Source organism: Bombus impatiens, unplaced genomic scaffold (assembly GCF_000188095.3).
Source record: "Bombus impatiens unplaced genomic scaffold, BIMP_2.2 scf_1144, whole genome shotgun sequence".
NCBI lineage: Eukaryota > Metazoa > Arthropoda > Insecta > Hymenoptera > Apidae > Bombus > Bombus impatiens.
The window spans coordinates 245,394-270,403 of NT_177563.1; the positions used below are offsets into that span (position 1 = coordinate 245,394).

Below are 25,010 nucleotides of genomic sequence, written 5' to 3' on the forward strand. Positions count from 1 at the left end.
CCGCTCTTCTGGGAAGCAGCGGGGTAGTGTCGGACTTTACTAACTAAAACCCCACGGTGAGCCGCCTGACGTTCAACTGGGATGCCGCGGGACCTCTTTCGAATTACTACCGGAGCACTCCTGCGTCTTCTCCTGTTTGAGGGAGTCATTCCTTTGTTAGTTCGGACATTGAGAGTGACTACCTCCCCTCTTAACGCTATCCCCTGGATCGTCGTGCAAGTCTGAGGAGATCCAGATCCTCCTCGGCGTGTCGGCTCCTAAGACCACCTAGGGCGGCGCAGGGCCGTCCTTCGGCGCGGAACTCTGCAAGGGTGGGATGTTCTCACCCTTTCCCGCTTTGTTCGTTTCTTTACCAACATTACGCCTTTGCAATATAAGCGAAATGCGAGGAACTCTTGTTGCCCCCTCAGCATCGCCTTCACAACTGACGAGGGGTCTAATCTCTCACCAATCGCTAGCCATAGAATACGACGTGGGGCCTTCCACGCGGGACGAAATTCCAACGTGTGCTGGGCCGTGTCCTCGCTCCTTCCGCAGTGGTGACAGGTGTTCGTCACCTCTCTTCCGATTTTCTGCAGGTATTCCCCGAATACTCTATGTTCTGTGTACTCTATGTTCTCCGCGGTCCTCCAAACCTCCTAATTTGGCAGGACCGATCTAACGGCCCGTTGGCCATGGACCTGGTCTTTGGCGAGTAGATCGGAGCGCCACCACCCCGACACCTCTCGTCTAGCTTCCCACCGAACGTCTTGGGCTGTCTGTACACTCGTCGGAGTACCTAGGCCTGGAGCTCGGACGGAGGAGACGCCACCAGGACAGTCACCGACGCATATGATATCGTCCGGTATCCCTTTACGATTCTGATGGCGGTCGTACTTTGAAGCCTCCTCAGTAAGAGTATACTGCGACGACTTGTCATCAGATCCCTTGCCCATACTGAAACCCCGTACAGGACCCGAAAACTGACGACTCCTTCATATAGTCGGATCACTACGACTTCTGCCCTACCGATATTTGGCAGCAGGCCACATAAAGCGTTGGCTGCCGTCGTCACTTTGGGAACCAGGAGCTTGAAATGCGACCCGAACGCCCATTGACAGTCGATGGTGAGGCCAAGATATTTTATCTGAAGCCCTACCTCAACCTCCTTTCCGCTTATGTCCAAACACAGGCCGGGCGGAGGAGTCCCCCTACATCGGTAGTCATAAAACCATATCGCCTCCGACTTGGCTGGGGACACCCAATCCATCCAATATCTAGAATCGTTTTATCCTCAAATCTACATACTTAATTATTAACTAAATTAACCCTTGAATCGTCCACGATCTCCAGTCTCGAATCTTCAGTTCCAGTTAACATCAACATATGTCAACAATATCTCGGACAAGTTACTGTAATGTAACTACCTCAAACCTCCTCCCAAACTTCATCATCCCCTACAAACTAACTCCATCCAAGGTAGATTTTAACTGTACGACTAGCGCTGTACTCGTTTCATGAATAAAAATTACCTTCCATGTACCCCACTGAAGAAAAAACGAAAGAAGACCTGAATGCAACTACCCGAGAAACCTCAGAACCAACCAACCAATCGTAAAACGGAAAAAGAAGAAAAGAAGATTGAAAAACAAAGAATTGGTGGAGCGAAGGAAATAATCGAAAGCTTGATAGCTAAGGGCTGAAAACACAAGAGGTGACAGGCTTGAATTAAGAGGGAGGAAACGGGTTGTCGAGTGTCTTGCAGGGTGGATCGAGTAATTGCCGCGGCCTAGTTTCCGGCCGGCCGAAGAAATCAATCAACCGGCGACGCTGGTGTTACGTAATTATTACGGGGGTTGCGAGAGGGTGAGAGCTCGTTGACCGGCACGCTGTTCCCCGTGATAACGCGGCCGATATTGCCCCAGCCGTAGTCGGGGTGTCTATTGAGCGAAGTGGCACAAAGCGGGCAGCGCATTTATGAAAGACGAACCGGCGTCAGCGAGATTGCGTATTTCGGCCTCGCGTGCCAACCGGTACGCTGTTTCCGGGGGCCTCGTTATTAACAACCCGGTTGCACGGATAGGTTAGGTCGCTAGTTTCACTCTATTTCGCTCCTTAACGCGATACGTTTGTCTTTACGGTCGACTGCTCCGGGCAAATCTCGCGGATTTACCTCCGTTACCGGAACATGCTCGTTACGCTCGAACAGTTACGCTTGTGAACGTCGTGCAGTTGATTCGAAGAGAGTTAGACGTTGGATGGAGAGGAAGGAGGGGAGGGGGAGGGGAGAAAATAGAGTGTGGAGAAATAAGAAGATCGAAGGGGTTGTACTTCCGAAGTTGAATTTTATTTTGTTTAAATTTTTCTAGTGTTAAACGTAACTTCGTAAAGTTGATTTACTATAACTATAAGGAATAGTTAAGAAACGATTATTTAATAACAAAAATTTAGCGAAATGTATCACAGTATTCGGAGTATTAAGAGATCGGGGGACAAGAGAGTTTAAATAGGAGTATTTCCGATAATTGAGATTCACTGGCTAACTTCACCATCGTTCTAATTTAGTTATGATAGAATTTAATTGTTAGTATTTCAACGTATCGTTCTTTAACATGTATTGTACAATGTGTTTTAAATGCAAACAGATGATTGCATATATCAATATCCGTTTCTAATACGTGGTTTGATATATCAAATATTTTTATTCGTAATTTCGCAAAATGTACATAGCTTTGCACTGTAATTGGCACAAAATCTATTAACGGCACCGTTGTTATAAACGAAATTACTCCAAAAACATACACGTTTAACCCAATAAACCTTAAATAGACGTGGAAACTAATGGAAATTTTTTAATCTACTTGGAATTATCAGAAAGAATACCCCCCCCCCCCTTGTAAAATGTACTGTGTTTTGTTTGGATCCGACTTTCCGGATCTTTGCTGAGATTTGTCGTTTGAATAGGACTGAATTTTTCAGCGATTCTCTATCTCTGTCTCTGTCGCACGCTCAAACCTCTCAGTCGCATAGTCTACTGACCAATCGCAACGTCGCTAATAGCGGGCTGGTCAGTAACAGACAATATCTGTGTCCTTCCGCTATTACTACTACTAACCGTACGCATTTCCTGGAAAAAATGTAGGCCAGACTGCAGCAGGCTGACATTCATAATCTTACAGGCTTCTGATTAGTTACGTCTATTCCATTTACTTTACAGTGCTATGTCTACAGAACCAACTGAGATATCGATTTAAATCAAAATGCATTATTAAAGGTATGCTTTTCACTATCTTCTGAGTAGATAATAGCTAAAAATTTTGCGCCTTGTACGTGTTTATATTTATTTTTATATGTACCTATGTATACTTATACGCACTTCATGATTTAAATCGAAATTCATGATTAAGAGTACATTTTTGAATATTTACTGATTAGGTAATATGTACAAATTTCGTTATTTATGCATTCAATTGAGAACGTAGAAACGCAAGAAGGACCAAGAATTATTATGATGCAAGCTAGTCCACATTTATCTCTCATAAAGGAATCATTACATTTTCGTAAATCATGAAAACGTGTGTCAGCAGTGATTAAAAACGTTACGTAATCAATACAGAAACTGAAGGCACGATACTCTTAAAAATTCAAATGCTCAATTAGATTTAAAGAGTTTTGTGAGAATTGTTAAATAATTAAAAGAGTCACGTAAGAATTGAAAGAGATACAATTTGAGAAGATGGAATACAATTTATTACATTTACTTCTACGTTTTGTATTTCAATATAGTTCTTGTTATTTCATTTCGTATTTAATAAACGACAACCTGTCTACAAAATCCAACGTTAATACGTCATTAAACAAATCTTTACTTGCGTCCAGAACTTTCAAATTTTTGAACAGTCCTCTCAAGATGTTAATTAATATTATTAAGAAATTCTATGCGACGACGAATCGAAGCAAGCGAGCAAACAAAATCCGCGCAGATCATTGTAATTAGCGTAGCCGAAAAATGTACAGCGAGAACGGTTGCTTCGTTGATGTAGAATTGTGAAATTAATGGAAACGTCGCGATGGCTAGCGACGATCTTGAACCGGAGATACAATTGGTGAGCCAAGGCGCAGCTGTTTATTCTATGATTCACGTTAACAAATCTCTAAAGTTAATGAGGTCGTTCGCGAAACGCCGCGACGACGACCCGGAACGAGATTAGGGACGACGAGGGTTGGAACGTTGGAAGAGCCAGAAACGTCTTTATGCAATTTCGTCGACGTTCGTCCTTACAGTCGTCGTTGCCCGTTGGCTCCATTAGCGACGGCTACGTAATAGTCACTTACAGACGAGACTAGACGACGCTGCGGTTACTTGTAATGGCCGTTGAAATTAGTATCTCGCGTGAATTACGTTGTTCCCGTGGTCGTGTTAAAATTCGAGCTACGCGCCGTGTTTAGAGTCGGTTACGTCGCTATTCTCTCTCTGACTAATTAGATGTTTTGCATACGCGTAATCTTCTCAACCCGATTGCGAACCGTCACCTGTGCGTCACACGCAGATTTGTCTTGGTGGTTGAAAGTGGAAATTGGCGATGGAGCGGTTAGGGATGTTATGCGGTTTTGCTTCATCTGTCTATTATTCTATGTATTTTAGAAATGCTTCGAATTTCAGAAAACGCTGGTTTTCTTATTCTTCAATAACGTGGGAAAATTATTAAAATATTCAGGTCGACTAGTTTTAAGTAGAAATGGTAAAAATGAATTTGTGAGAGTTATGAAAGTCCCGGTTCGATTTATATCTCTATGAATTAAATTAAGTTTCAGTTATTCTCGTTAAATTTTGGATTATTCGTACTTTAATCAAACAATTTCATCAAACTGAGTCGATCGTTGACAGACAAATTGATATCTCTTTAACGCGATATTGCACTGGTCTTGTTAATGCCACGCTCCTTCATAAATTATAATTGCGTCGAACCTCAGGCAGCGTAATGATTTTCGTCTTAACAAGATAACTTCGCCTTAAAAGGAGTCGTACGATAAAGATTTGATATCAAGTTTAATGTTAATATCGCGTGTCGTTTGTTGCGTAAGTTTCATTGCACATTAGAGAGCAGGCTCGAGACACGCGTCGCGTGAGAGTAATTCTTCCGCGGCGAGGAAATTAAAGGTAGACCACAGCGGTCGATGTTTAACGTTGTTTCATGCCTACGTTCCGTTTACCGCGTAATCGAACGCGAAGCAATTTAAGTTGTTACGATATTTCTAAGTTCTGATAACTTTATTGCCAGTGACAACTTTCTGATAGGAGGATCAGCCGGCGTACGCGATCCAATTTATTTTGTCTCGGACGTCGACGCGATTGGTCCCGGTGAAAACATTAAAAAATATGAATAATTCCAGTTTCAGTGGAAAATACCTACTCTTTAAAACTAAATCAATCCGAAAGAGTATATGGTTATAGCTTGTAAAAGCAATCTTCGTTTAGATTTCATTCCTCTACTTATATTCACAAAAATATAATTCTTTTTCACTGAGTCCACTTTTCAATTATGACCTTAGACTGCAAAAAATATCGCGTTACGAAGAACAGAATGTCGCGTGAGATATAATTTCGAACGAAAGAATCAAAATTAAAATTCTCTTAAAACGAAAACATTTCGTTATCCCTCTATTCCGAATCCGTATACTAAATTCTAAAAGTTCTGGTCGTTATTTACCATCGACCAATAGCGTTTCGAGTCACAATCACGAACTGGATAGTACTGTGGTCGCTCTGAAACGTTTGCAGGTCGTCTTTTCGGCCGGGCCAGAAAACGTATGAAAAGGTGAAGTTTGTAATATTCGCTGAAAGCCTGATGAGCGGATAGATGGATGATTCGAGAGGAACGGCTGGAATAACAGGCGGTGAGAAAAGGGAAGACATGGCGAAAGATAGATAGCCAGTGTAGATGAAGGAAGAGAGGGAAACGCTCGTTTTTGTGTCTATTCATTCATCTATTCGCTGATCCTCGGTCGCCATTTCTCTCCCATTTTTACTGTTGCTTGCCGTGTTGTGTGTACACGGCGAGTTCTATGCACATCAGACATCTCACTATCGCTATTGGTTAACTATAATTACAAAACAGGCGACGTCGATAAAAATCGAGGACATAAGTATCCGTATATAATGATGTTGATGATACGCGTCGCGTTATTTTACGTTGAACGAATTTCCAATGCACTAGTGACGACCTAATAGTGTGAGAACACGATATTAAACCAATTTTATGGCGCGATCGACAAGCAGCTTCAGCATATTTTTATTATGGAAACATTTGGAAGGGGATTTTTATATCGGGATAAAAAATTTATGGGTAAGTTAAAAGGCACGGAAATTTACAGAATACATATAATATGCAAAAATGTGTAAAATACGCAGCTGTTGAAAAAATTTCTATTCAACTAAAAATAGGAATTTGCATAAACGTGAATAAATTTATTTATGAACTAGTCTTTTATATTTACTGGCGAAGTTCTACCAGTAGAGATAAAATTTTCATGTTATCGATATATGGTGTAACAGTAGCAGAATAACAGACGGATAATTAACATAGCGTGGTAATTGACTGAGTAGTTTAATTTTTAACTGTTATTTTATTACATCCTAATAGACATAATGTGATGTGCGTGCGTCGAATGCTACAAGATGAATTGCCTGATATGACATGACGTATTCAATGTTTATGTGCTTTGATGTTACAAACTGAACTCTCTGATAGAACGTGATGTGTTGAGCGATCACGTGTGTGTTTCGATGTTATAAACTGCATTGCTCTATTTAAACTACACAGTATGAGAATGAGACGTTATGTTACGAAAATGAGGAATTAAAATTTTCTTCATTGGATATCGGATATAAACAAAAAATTAAGAAATTAATAGATGAAGAAATTAGCAGATAAAAACAAAGAAATTATGGAAGATATTTGCACACTGGAAAAAATAAAATTGTAACGAAACTAAATCGAAGGTATTCGACAGACTCATTAAAATAACCAGTTCGTGAGGTACTGGAAATTTGATGACAATTCACTCTTGTCAGTCCAATAATACAATGAAGAATGCATCGAGAATTCGGGACGAGGAAACGGATATCCGTAGTTTTCATCCACGTTTCTTTACATCACCGCGTTTTCCAATTAATTTCATAGATTAAGCTTAACGAGCTGCACATTTTTTCCAGATTCGTAAATTGGAGAACGCTGGCGACCGTTCGCCACATGGAACATAATGCCGTTTGTTCCTTTTTCTGGCACACGTTGGAAAACAAAGGAGCTAAATGTAACTCGACAACAAAAGCTCGTTCATCGTGACCAGTTTACGAAACTAGTACGACGATGACGTAGAGTCGATATCGAAAAAATGGTCACGATATTTTATTAACATCGTGGCACGAGTGAGAAGCATTAAAAGTGGATCGAGTAACGATGTCAAACCGATAGAAACCAGTGTTAAATCGACATCGAGATGCACGACTCGAAACGAGCCAAGCATCGTGTTTTGATCGTTGTTTGGTTGTTGCCAGTTTTGTTACCCTTTTCCATAGTGGAGTTACGGTTTTATTGCTACAAAGTTCCAACGAAGAGAGCCGTTCCTTTTGTCTCGGTGCGATTCAATCTGACAGTACCAGTAGATTCAAACTTATATAATTTGTCCTCGCAAATACCCGATTTTATTTTTGCGCAGCATCACGAAAGTATTTGAACAGTTACTGTAGACAATTTTTATGTTTCTACCTATTATTTGAAAAATATTTGTCTCTAAAATGACCCAGCCACGGATGGCGAGTTAAGTGCTTCGCTGACAATTATCGAGCTTCCCAGAAGCCAAACTGAACGGAAACCACTGTACTTTTTATTAATTTCTTAATTTCAGTACATAAGCACGCGAATTATATTTAATTCGTAAATTCATCCGTCGCAACTGGATATCATCGATAAAATAATAATAAATTTTAAGGTAAATTTAAAAGACCGTGTCTGTAACATCATCATTTTCTGCACTTTTCAAATTACGGATATCGATTAATGAGACCTCTAACCAGCTCAATTATCAATCACGCAAAGAAGAAGAAATATCTTATAAATATTATATTCGATGTTAAGAAGATTTACAACAAACATAACCACTGCTTAATGATCATAGTGAGTAACTAGAATATTCATGCGATTTTTTAATAGCTAATAATTATTTTCTAGTATATTTCTACGTAATTTTCTTTCATCTGTATAGTTCAATTTTGGAAACCACGAAAAACGAAAATTAGTGTAACCACACACCATAACCACTCTCACGCAATTGTAAAGCCGCCGCTTTCCGTTTGCTCTCTGCCTTTGATTAAGATTTCGCGACACCCTTGGCAATAGCGGCGCACACCAAGAACTTCATGAAACTTAGCAACCAACTATAAGATAGTTTATATGATTGATCGTTCCAGTTCAATCTCGAATACCTTCACATGATAATTACCGCCGAGTGCCTCTCGAAAGGGAGTTATTCGATCGTTTAACTGTTCCACGGTGATTAGCTTTCGCCGTCGTGAATTCGAGACACGACTCCGATTGCGTTATTCCTTGGATTAAGGCTGAACGTTGGAGCACGTATACACATGCGACAGCAGGAAATCGAATGTTGAATGAAATGACGAAATTGTCGTAGGATTTTTAGTCATTTATTAATTTGATTATAGAAATCAGAGAATATATTGACTTACTACATTGTCAGAATATTAGGGATATATCGATATATAAATTTGTTTGGAGTATTCAGGATACTTAAAATATTTAGAGTATCTTTTCATGTTTTTTATATTACATTACTTATATTGTATTATTATTAATTATTTAGAGTGATATTTGGAGCATTTACGTTGGTTGGAATTTGACTACAGTGTCAGAAAATTATTTATTCACTCGACCACTGGATTATTAGTTAGAGTCGTGTGGTAGTAAATTAGATTAGATAAGGCAGTATTAGGATATAGATTAAGTTGTTCTCTCCATGGAATTTTTATTTCCATTAAAAAAGATTTCATATATTTACCATAAGAATGAATCGTAGAACATAATAGTAGTAGTAAAAGACGCTATTCATAGGTATTCTAGAACTTTTTCGAAGTTTTCAGAAGCTTGGGATTATGAAAAAATTCAGTTCGGATGTAAATTTTGGTTACAAATTGTTAAAAGAGTAACTTACTTTCTTTTTACAGTTAAATTCGAATTTTCTAGTGATATAGTTTATCCCATCATTGATTAATATAGACTAAGCGGCGGAAACTGGACGAGGTACTGTTGCTTACGTCGCAAATATTCGTCGACCCGTATTATAGCCAGGCATCGAGGTCAGAGATAAACAGCGGCAGGATTAAGGATTGCCCAGTGGGGACGGAAAAACGTGTCGTTGCCAGCGGCAGTCTGGCTCAATTTTGTGTTTCTGCCTCGTCGAGTGTACGCAATTAGTCGCGAATTATCAAACGTACTCTTGACTCCACTCGGTAGCGAACTTTTGATAAAATTAATTCGTTCTTATCGAGTGAACTCGCTTGAGAATCAGAGATTGGAATTCCGGCTCTGAACGCGTCAGTGTGACTTTAATACCGAATCGAGAATGCGTGTTTGTACGTACTTGCAGTTTCACTCGAGGGTCTTAGGAGGGGAAAAGGTGGCAGCGGCGATAAAATCTTTAATTTCAGGAAACCGTGGAAGTGAAGCTCTAATAGAAACACCTGTATATCTAGAAATATTAAAACACATTAGGTACTATTAGTTCTCGCAAAGACTTGGAAAATTTATAACGAAATATAGTAGGTAAACATGGATCAAGATACATATTATCGTCTTTTGGAAAGAAATGTACCTTTATTTTGGGAAATTCGGGAAAAAAGATTCAGAAATGAAAGTTCGCTCGAAACGTGAACAACTTGGTATGCAAGCAACAGTTGCAATAATTTAATAATCCATTATCCTCGTTAATTACGGAGTAAATATCGAAAAATAAATATTTTCTAACTGCGTACACGACCAACTTTAAATATCTTAGGTATCGCAAATATTATACATGCGAATACACTAAATACAATTCTAAAAATTCCGAACAAATAAGTAGGTACTTTTTAAAAATAAAAATAGAGATTGGAAGGAAAGAAATACTGGGATGAAGTTTCGCTTGAAACGTGAACAACTCTGTGTAAAGTGTCAAGTAAATTGGAAGGCGGTACAGAATAATTTCAAAACGGAAGTTATCAAAGAGGCACATCAAACTCGTTTGTCGATTCCTATAAAATACGCATAATAAAATAGTCATCTATAGATTACTCGCCCAACTTCTTTTTCTAACATATCCATCGAATCGAACGAATCGAATTTCTGCCCCTGCATATTGATCTAAGATCCGCACAACAGTAAATTTTGCAGGAGCCACGGAGTTCAGCCGGAAGCTACGGTTTCGCGATGGTTCATTCGGCTTGGATCGTGCCTTCGCCAGCATTATCGTGAATACACAAATTCCCTAGTAATCCGTGAACGCGTCGCGGCTACCCGCCGAAATCTCTGATATATATACCCATTTGAAATCCCTTCGTGAGAAATTTCATAGTTTTCCGATATTTCGCGATCAACGACCGCATCGATGCGAAGGAATGCTTGAAAATACGCCACTAAAAGGCCGTTAGTTTGCCGCTGAATTTTGTCCAATGCATGCTTTGCATATATACCGCATATTTACCGTATCCACTTCCGGAAGATTTCTCGCGAACGTTCTTCCAACTCGATAGCCTCAACGGCGTTCAGAAATTCGAATTTCGATTGCTATACGGGACGTTCCAGTAAGCCGTGTAGCTTTACTGGTGTACAGGATGTGAGCGAATAACATGTAGTGAGACGATTCCTTATAGGAAGATAAGGAGAAAACATAGAATACAATTTTCTCACAGGACGCAGCGGTTTCAAGAAAATCGACTTTGAAAATTAATCAAGTTAAACGCCGCTAATTTCAAATTGGGAGGGAGCAAATAATCGATAGGACGTTGCTCTATATGCGAAAATATATCGAAGATGCAGAATAAATTTTGTTTGCAAGACGCCTTCTCTCTGAGAAATATACATATAAAAATGTATCAACTTATAACTAAAAACGTTGGAACTCTATCTTTTTGAAAATGTCTCGATCAGAGAAATTTTATCCCATTTTATACAATTTTATACATTTTTATCTTATCTTCGCACGTAAAATAACCTCCTGTTCAATACTTGTTCATGTCATAGTGGGTAACTACCCAAGCACAAATATACTGGACAAATCATCGAACTCGATTTTCTCGAAAACGGAACTTCATATGAGAAGTATTTATCCTATAATTTCTTTTTATTATTTTCCTAAGGAATCACCTTACTTGTTAATACCATTCGGCCGCACTCGGTATATGTCATTCTATGGATCTTGGTTCGTTTGTTTAAAGATTGTTCATTACTTTACTCAAGAATTATCGGACTTGACTTCTTTGAATTTCTTTTTTCGGTTACACGAAGACCACAGGAAAAGAACATAGTAAGCTACGCTTTTTGGGAGAGTTTTTAAGATCTTCTGAGGAAGCAATTAAAAATTCGGTACGTTAACAATTACTTCTACGTTAAAACATGATAAGCCACATTTTTCGGCAAAGTTTTTAGGGGTTTTAGGAGAGTGATGTAAAATTCAGTTCATTATCAATTATTTTTGGACTAAAACGCGATAAGTTACGCTTTTTGAACAGATTTTTAAGTCCTTCTAAGAGAGCAATTTAAAATTTAGTACACTGTCTATCATTTTTGTGTTGGCAACACCGTGTTTTTATTAAGTTTTTGGATTAAGTTTTCAAAAAAATAGCGATCAAGTTATTCGGTTCCCTTCTGATGTAACCTATATAATGTTTCTCTTGCTATTCTTGCCTCGCCTATCGTTCCATGCGTAAGACGGTCATGATGAATGAAACCGGGTCCGCTTTTCTTCCTATCGGCGCGGATAACACCGAGTGCCTGCACACGATCGCGATTTTCCACGGGCAAAATATCTGATTGGTCGTGGCTCGATGCACACGGATACATTATTGCTTGCAAGTCGGTGACTGGTTACTTTTGGTACGTATATTGCACATGTTATATTGGAATATAGGAACGTTCCATTTTCGTGATTTTTCGAAGAATTGGTGGATGTGTAAGTAGTTGCTGTTACGTCAGAGATGACTGTAGCGATGGAATATTTGGAGGATGCAAGCAATAAATAGGAATAAGGAGATCGATATTTGCTTCCAATATTAGATTCAAATATTTCAGAGTGTAAGAAAATTTTCAAATTTACCTTCTCTGTACGAAATTATTCACAGACGAATAGTAACAGGAGAGATGCGATGTCTATTCTGTATATAATCCGTATATTTGGATAAGTACCACATTTTGTAATATGATAGAACTGGAAGCACTGCGCCTGAATAACTCCGAAATACCACGGTGAAAAATTCCTCCATATGAAAGCAGTGTGGTTTCGAGAAAGGAATTTCACGTACTTGAATATTGTCCTAAATACTGGTCGGTCGAATTAATTAAAAAGGAAGAACGAAGGAATTTCGCTGTTATTATATTTTTCTTCAGTTACAATTACCTTGTACGAGTTTTCATTACCGAATTCCTATCTTGATATCGCGCAACAAGAAAAATTTCACTGAATCATGCGAACAGAACAATCTCATTATGCTATTAAATTTGATTCTCTGCCAAAGCAGGCACTCAACCGCAAGTCTCGAGCTCTCTAAAAAGAATCGTTCGAAGACGAACAAAAATCATATACAGTTAATCCAATGATACGACTTTGGTTAACCCGAGGAAAACACGGAAATACTTTTAGGGACTCAACCACGATCACGTTCCCGTAAACCTCTTACCAGTAACGAGCAGTAAGTAAACCCGAAAGCCTGGCCGAACAATACGAACGAACCCTCGCGACAACCTTTCGATCGTTGTCCACGAGTACTGAGTACTGACCGAGTCACACGAAACTCATGGTTTCCAGCGAACGATGTACCTTCGATCGAGCTACCAGTGTATGGGGCCAACCACCAGCTCGTCCTCTATTATCCTGGACAGTAATCCGACGTAATTCGATCTCCATCCTTGTGTATCCATTTTCGATCGTTCCTTCGAACGGTGAGGAGAAGATACTTTGGGCAGTGTGTCGACTGTACGCGTGAACTTGTACGTTCGAAGCGTACGCGCGTCGTTGCTCTTGCGTGCGGTAAAGGCAAGTCAGAGGTAACAGAGGTAAGCTAATCTTGTGAGAAGGTGAACTTGGGGGTTAAAAGAGAAAAAAAGAAAGAAAAATGAAGATGACTTTGGAGGAAAAGAGGTAGCTTCGGGGCAAGGTAACCTTGGGGGGAGATAACCTTGGAGTTACGCGTAATAAGCTGTCGAGATCCACTCGAAGGACTTTCGCGTGGAGTTCTCTTATTTTCCAAAAAGCTACGCAGCAGAGCTGATTCCTTCCTTGGACTCCTTTCTTTGCGAACTCGTCCCAAGGCGTTCTCGTTTATGTTTGCTAGAGGTCCAAGGGAAGGGGACAATTTCCTTGTTACGTGGACGACCGAAAGTCTTCGACTACGACATTTTTCCTTGAAAAATTGGGTTTGTGCGTTGTTACTGTCTTACTCGCACTCGGAGGGCCGACGTCGATAATATTTGAATTGAGGAGGGAACGCTTTCTGAAGTCTTTCTAATATTGCTTAAGGACGAGACTTGTAGAGATGCAGAGCACGATTTGCTGCGGCACAGCAACACGTGCCTACTGATCACGCTTGTCTTTCGGATAACGTGGCTCAGAAGATCGCCTTTGTCCACGTTCCGCGTTGCGCATCCGCGGTCGCAAAGGACGTGATGGGATTACAGAAATAGGGTGGTCTCGGCGAGAAACCGGGCGTCTACAGGTTGTTGGTCTCCTGTGAGGCTCGTCCTACCCGTTGGCCGAAATTAATTCGTTACTTCCTGATCGAGGGGGAAAAGGGTCGTAAACAGGTTGATGACTTCGTTGCCTGTTCTTGAATAAACTCGTTATTCGGCTCGGTGCGTGGAACGATCAAACGATGATGAATCGACCGCAATATGGTTCGAGACAGGGGTGAGTCGGCTGGTATTGGATCATAGGGAAGGCTCATGTTGAAATTGAGGAGAATTTAAAGGCAACATGGTCTCATGGAATTAACATCTTATTTTAATAGGAAATTTCATAGAATCGATATGCTAATTTGATAGAAAATTTTATCGGATTGGTATCTCATTTTAATTGAAAATTTGTGGAATTAAATTTCGAAGATTGAAACTCCTATTTTAGCGCAAAATCGAGAAGCTTTCTAAAAAGAAGCTTATGAACCATGTAGGTATTTTCCGGTTAAATAGTTATATTATTACAGTGACTGCAAAATTATTTGCATACCATTTTATTTATTAAATTATTCACACAATTAATTAGATTCACTACAAAATTTTAATGCTATAAAAGTGAAATGTAGAGTCTGATAAAAAAAAAGAAACGTTTGGAATAATACATGTACAATATATGGTTCATTTCATTCTGTAGTCTATCGTGTAGTTTTATTTTTTCAGCAGGCTATTTGTATTCTTCGAGAATTTGAATGTAAGGATTGATGAGGGTTTCTTTCGGGCATCGATATGCTCGATTATTAAGGCATCTTCCGTGCTATATAACGGTGATCGATCGGTAAAAGAAGACTGCCCATAATTTGATAAATAAATTGCGATCCATCACGGTGGTAACGACATACTTCGCCACACGAGTAGCCAACTACCCCTACGTTCTTTCATCCTAGAGTCAATCATTTGGTTTTATACCTTCTCTCCCGACCGTACCTCGTATTTCACGGTATAAAAATACCGAGAAAAGATTTCAATCTAAGAACATTCTTCGCAAATTACTTTCACCGTCGAATTACTCACTTTATTGCAGTTCTTAATCCTCGTTCGCCACAATACTTTCCCTTTGTACCATAAAAACCAGCCTTGCGGCAAACTGAAAGATTTTAATCTAAGAATACTCCTTGAAATTGATTTATTTTCCACAAAGAGTCAGGCTAGTATAAACTATATTCTATAAATAAACTATAGTCTTCACATATTTCTATTCCCATTTGTAGTAATTCATATTCATCGTTCTTCAACCATAAGAATTATTCGTTTATTAAGATTCTAAATATTTTAATTGAATTATACTCCAAATAAGCTTTCCTCAAAGTAGAGGAGTTGAACTTGCTCGAACTAAGAACATATATTTTTAATTGATTTCTTTCAAACGAAGTTTTTATATTTTCCATCCCCATCTGGAGGAATAACCATCATCTTTCAGTAACTTTATCATCCTTGTAGATTCTTTTGAAGATAAAATATTTCATTGGAAGAATATTTCTTGCAATTGGTTTGCTTCGTATTTTTCTGCATTTACGGTAATATTCTTTATCTTCCACAATTGAGAAGCTCTTTGGATTATGGACTCTTCTCGAGATATTCTCTTCTTCCGATTATCGCAATTTTATGATCTACGAACTTTATCATATATGTCTCCAAATTACCAATGTTGTATTGCAATAATTCAGCGAGGTACAAAAGAGTTAAATGGAGAAAGGGCATTTCTCAAGAAACGCCTTTCTTTGATGTAATATTTTCATACAAAGGACATTTTTAAAGACATTTTAACTTTTACGAAACATCAACAAAGAATATCAATTTTCATATTAATACTTCTGAGTAAACATTTACTTTTTTAAATCTATCTCCTGTATCTTTAATAATAACCAATAACTTCGATGCGTAATACGTTGCGATCTCGCGTTCAAAATTAATTATTTTTTTATTACATACATATTATATACATATTTAATTTAATTAATTTTGTCATGCATTAATTTCGTCCACGTGACTATAGATGCCTGTGTGAATAGAATGAACGTATAAAATGAAATTATTGAAATTTGAATTTTAATACATAAAAAATGAGTGTTTAAATATTTCATATCATACTCGATATTTTAGCTTCCGATATAAAAGTTCTTACATCTGTCTTTTCTTACTTTACATCTGCTTAAATGCGCGTATAATCGTACACGTGTAATTAATTTGAATCCATGTAGTAACGTATCGAGAAACTTTATCGCTTTTTACTAGAAGTAACCATAATTTTTGGCATCACCTCGCTATATATTAAATGAAGTTTACGTACTACTGATTTTATAGGCGTCTCGTAAATACCACGATCTTATAAACGAAGGAAGCTTCAACTTTAAATATCTCGAAAGACGATTTTAGCAGACACGCCTTTATTCCAGATAACTCCTCGATTACAAACACAGCTCGCTTATTAATGTTGCAAATATTTTAATAAGATATTCTAAGAAATCGTATATATTCCACGCAAGTTTTTCTCGAACAGGAAGAAGCGGTTACTCCCTCGATACAAAGAGCGGTGTGGCATTGCGGCGATTAAATTTGTTGCAGCCGCGCTGGGAATACGCCACTCCCTTAATGGAAAGATTACTCGAGATTTTCTTAAGGTGCCGCCACTGCGACGCCAGTGGACTTCCGCGTTCCGTTTAATGCGGTTCCAAGACTACTTTGTGTAATTAGTCTTCAACGTCCAGAGACCCAATGTTTCCTTATTCCATAAGTTGTTATGTAATTGAACCGGTCCTGTTCTTCACAAAGCATTATAAATAAAACTTGGCCAACCGCCGAGGGGATGTTTCCACCGTTAATTCGACAGAGTGTATTTTGATCGAACTACGACGACCATTTGTAATTTTTAATTAAGAAGATAATTGAAACTGTCTTGTAAAGTGAATTAAACAATCGTACATCAGATATGTCTCCGATGGTTTCTCGTTTGGTGATCAGTTTGTGATAATCGGGTCGATATGTTCGTGAAGTTTGAAGCTTGTATGAGATTTGTATGAAGAAAGGGATGCGAAGATATTACACGAGAAGAATAATTTCCTTCTTCTTACTATAATTTATTAAATATAACTGCTACAATTATTTGGTCTTTCAAAGTAAAATTTCATAACTGTATGGTACGTCTGACCACATTTATACAGCAACAACCAGGATTGATAACAATATATTATCGTAAATAAATTTGCAATGAGATTCTCCCGATACAGCCCTCCAGGTGACTTGAACAGAATCGATTCCACCACATAAAAACACCACTTTTCACCAGAAACCGTCTAACCGCATCGTACAAACCTGGCATGTACGTTGCATCGAGATCGTTCGAAAAACGAGGAAAAAATTGGTCTCTGCTCGGAGTCTCGTTTATTCCTTATGAATTTTAACAAGCCCGTTTCTGTGCGCTCGGCGATATACCTTCGAATATTTAGAAAGGAGAGCGAAGTTGAAACGATAACCGCTTCGACTTCCGATTTTTACAGTGGCGGATCGAGTGGGTTTTCGTTGAATTCGAATTCGGGACCTGACGAATCGCACCAGTGGACCGTTTCCACCGCTTTAATAATTCATCGACTGGTGGATAATCCGAACGATCGGCCCGACTAAGAGCTGAAATACGTAATTACGATCCTTGGCGCCGTTCCTTCGCCGTAATTCCATCGTCGCGATCCTTCGCGAATCGCTCCTCGAAGCTAACCTCGTACTCATAATTGTTTGGAATTAGATATTCTGAAGTTTATAATATAGTTAGAACTACAATTGAATGTTATGGCGAGAACACTTGCAATTACTGTTATTTTAAAGGCCTTCATCGTTATCGTCAAGTCATAGATGAGCATAGTAGATTGAATTAGAATATTTAATACTAGAATACCTTCTCATTTTCTTTATTGTTGTATATGCTTGTGCTCTACGCGAAAAGTGTGTTAACAAATCTAAATGTGTATCTTGCGAGAATCTGTTTGAGTAATATTCGTCACCTTTAATGAAAAACTGACTTACGTTAATTGGCTGCAGAGCTCTGCAAATATAACAGTCAAACACATATAAATACAAAGTTTTAAACTTGTAAAGTACGGAAGCTTTTAAAATGCAACAATCCAATGATTCAAAATGCAATAATGTTCGAAGGTTGTTCGAAATCCAAAAGACCAGAAAGTCGAAATAGTTGCTATGTTTAAAGTAGTTCAAGTATTTATGCGAACTTTTACGTAGAACTTCATTTATCTAAACTTTTCGGGAAACGAACGATTTATATAATTGGAGTTCATATAATGAGATACGAGTTCATCAAATTTTACTTACTACCTGTTATTTTTCGTTCGCATAATAGGAGCTCATGATCAGACAAATGAATTCAACCGACAAAAGTTCAGTTGATCGGACGTTAACTAAATTTCGTTCCTATAAAAGTTCAGATAAACGGAGTTCTAACGGTTCTGGAACAGCAAACGATCCGATTAAATGTGTCTTATTTTCAAGTACGATTTATTTTTATTTTTCAAATTTCATCTATTCGCTGAATGCATATTTAACCCTAGAAATCGTATGAGAACCTTAATACTAATCCCAGGATCAAATGATGCAACGATGCAGGTTCGATCGGTGGACGTATCGTTAGTTTGCGCTCCAACGATATTTCCAATCGATTATCGAAGGTTGAAATTGGAAAGGTCCTGTGGGGGTCGACAGAATTGGTTACACGTGGACCGCACGAGAGCTTTGGGAATTTTTCGATCGAAAATCGCTGCATTTTACTGGCTCGCAATTTTTAAAGTAAGTAGTTTTTGAGGGTATTTGGTATGTTTTAAATTTCGATTCACGGATTGAGCCGTCGGGGGACTGAAAATATTCGTTGATCTTTTAGTGGAAATTAAATTTCAAACGAACGATGGAGAGAGAGTGGCTTAAATGAAAAATTTTGAATGGCAACTATATTATTCTTATTTGATTTTTCGAATGAAAGGGGTTAATTAAATTTACCAATTTTATATAAGGTATCCTGTAATTGGTAATATAAATGGGAAAAATTAATCGTAAATGTAGAATAAAATTTGTGCATACGAAAGTTTGCGTCAGGGATGATTGATTTTAAATATATGGTTGGCAACTTTTGGATTAGTCGGTAGCATAATTGAATTTAAACTCGCAAAAGAAAATAATTGAAATTCTGTAGAGGTTGCATTATTGCAAACTACAACTGCAATTTGAAACAAGCTCGACGTTCGGTTTTACGTAAATTACATTCTAAACAAATAACATTGTACTTATTTAACTCTTAAGTAAACTATCCTAATATTTTTTTACTTTTATGAGATACATTGAAACAATTAAAGTTTCCCATATTTTTTATCATTCAAGCAAACCTATGTTACACAAATTGTTACTAAATATGAACTAACAATGACTAGGAAAAATAAGGCAGCAGAAATAAAAATAAAATGTCTGCTTTCTGAAATATATTAAATTGACGGACAGAACATTTTGCCTCTTAAGGATAATAGTTCTAATAGTAATAGAACTTGAAAATACTAATAATAAAATTTGAAGGGTTGATAAGAGAATTTAAACATAGCACGCATGATTAGAGAGTAAATGATAAATATTCGATGAGCGATACTCGTTATACGTCATCGCGCAATAAAAATTGTATTTCCTCCGTTTGAATTATTCGTGGAACAAGCTGCGGTGCAACGGGAACCACGAGAACGAAATCAATTCTACGGGATGCCGATGGAAATTTTATTTCTAGTACATGTTCCTCTCGCGGGGATCATCGGGCTTTTATAAACATCATCCTTATGAATATTCCTACGGACCATAACGCTTTCCAACTGCGTCGACGTTCGATCTGAATCCTCTTATTCGACTGTTTCTTAATAAATTTTCATGCGGACAAGGCCTAGCGATATCTGTCAATTACTGGTCGCCATGAATATTCAGAAGCGAGAATAGTCGAAGCTCGCAAAACGCATCGTTTCTTTCATCCCTGATTCTACGAGGATACGTGTATTCGCAAAACGAGAGATTCTTTGCCTCTGGGCTGTTTTAATTGGAGCTCGAACACGCAAACGATTCGTTAAAACTTCTCCTTTGGAGGTTACGTTGTTCCAAGGGAATGTTTTACGAAGTAATTGAATGGAAAACGATGAATATACTCGTGACACGTTGACATCAGTGTTAATCGAATCAAATGAAACAGAGTGGAACGTGGTGTGGATTAAAAAAAAAAGATACTGTGGTTCTTGTACGTCTTGTTACGGAGGTTATGTTGTTCCAAGAGAATGTTTTACAAAGTACTTGAGTTAAAAACAAGGAATGTACTTGTGACATGCTATTACCAGCGCCAATTAGATCGAGTAGAACAAGGAGAAATAGAATGGAACAGGATGCTAATTTTTAGAGAGAATGCTTTGCTTTTTGTTCGTTAAAATTTACTATGGAGGTAATGTTGCTGCAAGAGGAATGTTTCACGAAGTAATTGAATGAAAACGATAAGTATACTCGGTGCCTTTTTTCGTTAGTGTCGATTAAACCGAGTGAAAAAAGGTAGAACAGAGTGTTGATGTTTAAAGAAAATAGTTTGGATTCCATTCGTTAAAATTTGCTTTGGAGGTTACGTTGTTGCAAGGATGTGTCACAAAGTAATTGAATGGAAAAGTGTATCCATAAAATATTATTGCTGTTAATTAAGACTAACACTATCAAACCAATCAAAATGGCTGGTACAGCTTATTTCGTTTTTGCAATTTCTAAGAGCATGCAAGTATATTTGATAATATTAATATTTACTTTTACCGAGATAAAAACATAATTTTATATAATTTAATTATTTCCTTTGTATTTATTGAATTCTAAGTAACTACGTATAATAGAAGCCGATAGTCCCAATATTAAATTAAATGTAGCAAAGGATGGCTGATTTTCAAAGAAAATTGTGGCCATTTTGACTACTATTGTTCATGGAATTTGAAGGAAAATTTTGCATTCGATAGCGGTTTAATAAGCAATAGTTAATAAGCTTAAATCCTTAGACAAAAAAGCTTCGGTTCTTTCGTAATTCTTACTTAGTCGATCTTTCGTTCTTATTCTTTGGGATTTACAATCTTCGACTGAAACTTAAATCTTCCTTTTTTCTTATATAAGAATTCAGTTTGATTTTAAGAATTCAGGCTGGGAAGGAGTAGAAAAAACGTAACAGAATTAAGTTAAACAATTAAAAAATTCTATGGTAAATCGCGCTGACGTGTTTATCTTGTGTACTATATTTCCATAACATTTTTCGTTTAATCATCTCTTTCTCTTTGCTTTCTGTCTCGCAGCTGTTTCGCCGAGTTACGCGAAACGACGGTGATTAAATTAAAAAGTCGCGGGAACAAGTTTTACAAGCCGTCATTTTAGAGGCATCGTGAAAGCTTAGAAATTAAGGAAACAATATTCTCGATATTTTTATGATGTTCTTTGACCAGCGAAACACGTTGTATTTCTTAATGCAAAATATTCCACTCACAAAGATATTTTCTATTAATTATTATTTATTAACTCTTTTAGTTTACCCTTTCTATTCTTCGTTTTGAATACAATACTTCTAAAAGTAGTAGTGTTTTTTAAAATAAAATATCTTTTATTAATATCGCTTTATAAATATCGCTTTAGAAAACTCCGAATTTTTCACACATGTATGCATTCCACCGCCGAAATGTATCAAATACAGCTTCGTGGCTCCAATAGAAATCGTATTAACAGCAACCATTAACTATAATTTTCGACGTTTTAAACACTAAAAAAATTCATAAGCACCAGACAGTATTTAGATTGTACGAAACTAGCACGTTTATACTTGTGTTTCGAAAGATACGAACGTTTATGAATTTTCACACGTCCATATTTCGAAGCGTCGCGTCGATTAATGTCACGACGTTTCACGGGCGGCCGCGTGACTAATTCGATTGCATGGGAGTCGAGTTCGTGGTGTCTCGTGCGAGTTATCCGGCGTCGCGGCGACACCGAAAACCCCGGTGTCCGTGTCTCATCGGGACGCGGTCGGTTTTTGCGCGCGGAAACTGATAAACCGCGTTAGCGAGCGAACAGACTCGCCTATTCCCGACAGTACGTTGCTATAAAACCACTTTACCGTGTCCTCGTTATCCCGTCGAACCGGTAATATATCTTTTATCCCCCGTCATTCCGTTATTTATACACACTGTTCACTTTTTGTTAGACAGTAGGTTGATACTTGCGTCGTTTCGACGAGCCATGCTAATGTTTTTCATCGTATCGTAAAAAGCTATAAATAAATTTGAAACGATACTGTAAAATGATTTTTAAGAATAAAATAGAAATTGTATATTTCTTGTGTTTTATACACGAAAATTAAAATTAAACTATAATTGAAGTTGAAATATTTACTCTCAGGAGAGAAACGGAATCCATTTTTGTTCATTCTCTAATTTTAATAAAACTGTACGATCAACTGGGAGAATGTTTTATGAGATCTAGAGATGTAATTATTTTTAATACCTTTAATATCGTAACACTGAGACGAATAATATTTTTTAAATTTCGAAGGAGACGGAAAGTCACGTGTTTCGCTTCGAAACCGATAAAAGAGAAAATCTTCAGGCAGGTGAATTTTAATTACGAAACATTTATGATTCCAGGTATTAAACCATATCGAATCTATAACAACATTTTTAAAATAAATCCGGACATTTTCGAGAAATCAATTTAAAAATAGCAGTGAATCTGTATCATTTGTTATAAGTATATATAATATTTATGGCAATATATATTTCGTGTATTTCATATATATGTATTTGATATAAATATTTGATATAAATATTTTACATTTGAAATTTATGTATATTTCTTGGTGGTAAAATATAATAGAAGAAAAGCAAAGAATTGCGAAAGTGCTATTCAGGAATGGCGTTGGCTTATAGTTCTAATGACGCTTCATTGACTGGACATGATATTTCGTTAATTGGCCAATTATGTTACAGCGGAAACATTCTGATTAAAGTGTACTGAGAGATCCGATTCGACGGAGTTAATAAAGTTTCATGTTAAACACCTATCAAATACCAGTTAAATTGGAATCATGATATTCACTTATTTGACATATTAATTATTAAATATAATATATTACATAATGCAGTTTAATTTCACAAATCAATTTGCTTGTATAAAATGCAAAAGATGTACTATAGTATCCTGTAAAGTAAACAAATTTTAAACTGAAATTTTTCGATAAATATTTTCGACTCGAATCAGGTTATTAATTTATCTGATTGATAAACAAAAAAATATATTTTATAAAATAAATTTACCCTCCGATCGAGAGAAAATCTGGCATTTTAAAGTGGAAATTCGTACAAATAAGTACATTCCAATCAGGAATCACGAATGCAAGCAACATCTTGCGTTTCATTTGTGTACTTTTGCATAGAGAGATCCGAGAGTTGTAAATCGAGTAATTTCGAAACGTAATTCGGAAACATGGAAACGCGATGCGGCGGTTGATCTCTGGAAAATCCTTTCATACTTTGATTCTATCCGATGATCTTATGATTACTCATCCAAATTCGAGCACTTGCAGCAATTATCAGATTTACCTAATCCTAACGATCCACGTAAATCGACTTTCGTTAATTTAAAGATTAATCTAGCGACTTTCATTAATTTAAAAAACGACTGGAAACTATATTACGACCAGCTTGTTGAAAAAAGATTACTTACGAGAAAGAAAATAGATAGTTCGAAAAAGCTTTAATAAAGCCACCTTTTACCTGAAAGGGAATGATCGCGATGATAAAACAGTGCGTCAACGTTCGAACGAACCAGTTCCACGGCATACAGTGGCGATCGTTTTCGAAACGTGAAACGCGGCGAGCAATTAAAACTTTCCACGGTGTCAGACTCGCTGACAACACAACAGATTTCATCTTTCGGAAGCGTGCACCGGCGCAGCCTTGATGTAGTTCCGATGAAAACGCCCTAGAAACGACATGCTTCCTTCGATGAGAGCTCTATAAGCTGGCGTTCATTGCTTTGCAGCTGACTGCGAAATACCGGTCGGAATTTCTACTGCGGGACGCGTCTCTCAAATGTTTGAAGGGAATTGTGAAGAAAAGAGACGCGTGGGTTGCATTTAGCTCGATTATTCGTACTCACGATCGAAGAGATACACATTTACTTTCTTCGTCGAGATTCGAGCCAAGCGATAAGATACAAATTATATGATGCAATAAATATGTCGGGTTTACATTAGAATTAGGGTTAGGGGCGTGAAACGAATCTTCGTTTGGGTTACACGTTGTCGTTATGCAATAGAGAAGACATTGACTAGTGCAAATACAATTATTATAGAACCGGACAAGTAACCGTGGTAGTTAGGTACTCGAGAAACTAATGACAATGATCCTAGGTTCAATAACGAATCCGCGGTCGACGGGATGATAGATGAACGTACTCACAAAATCTAAGTCGGATGCGTAATATTCCCTGGTCGTAAGGGGTTACTCCTTTCATCAGTGAGATCGCGAGCGAGAATGCCTTTCCCGTCCCGATGATGCCACAGAGGAAAACTATATTGTGTCTAAGGACAGATCATCGAATTCGTCGAGAAAAGCCTTCGTTCAGAAAGTAAGGGAAATTGGCGTTGCTGCTAGTTGGTCAATCTCCATATCGGTGGTTAGAAAAAGATGCTAGCCGCCCTCGAGGGAATGTTGCTAGTGGGAGACGCCGCTCGTTGAAAAATAGGTCTTCCCTATTTTCCCGTAGTTGGGACAAAGACTGTTTGTCTGTTTGAAGGACTTTAGTTGACTAAATCTTAAGATTTATAACGGGCCCTCGAGCTAACCGAACATGTACTGCGGAGACGCATCGACATCTGGCAATCATCTTACTCGAAGAATAGGGTCTGCGTGTGGCGAGCCACGGGGCAGAGACCGTCCAGTGTTACAACTATTTCCTTTTTAAGGAGAGCTATAGAATTATTCCATGCCTTTGTTAGACAAAGCG

General features: G+C 37.8%; 1 protein-coding gene across 1 annotated transcript in view; it reads right to left on the reverse strand.

Moving 5' to 3' along the window:
- Positions 1 to 25,010, reverse strand: part of LOC100740312 (neural cell adhesion molecule 1) — a 307,073-nt gene that overhangs the window by 226,137 nt on the left and 55,926 nt on the right. The window lies entirely within an intron of this gene.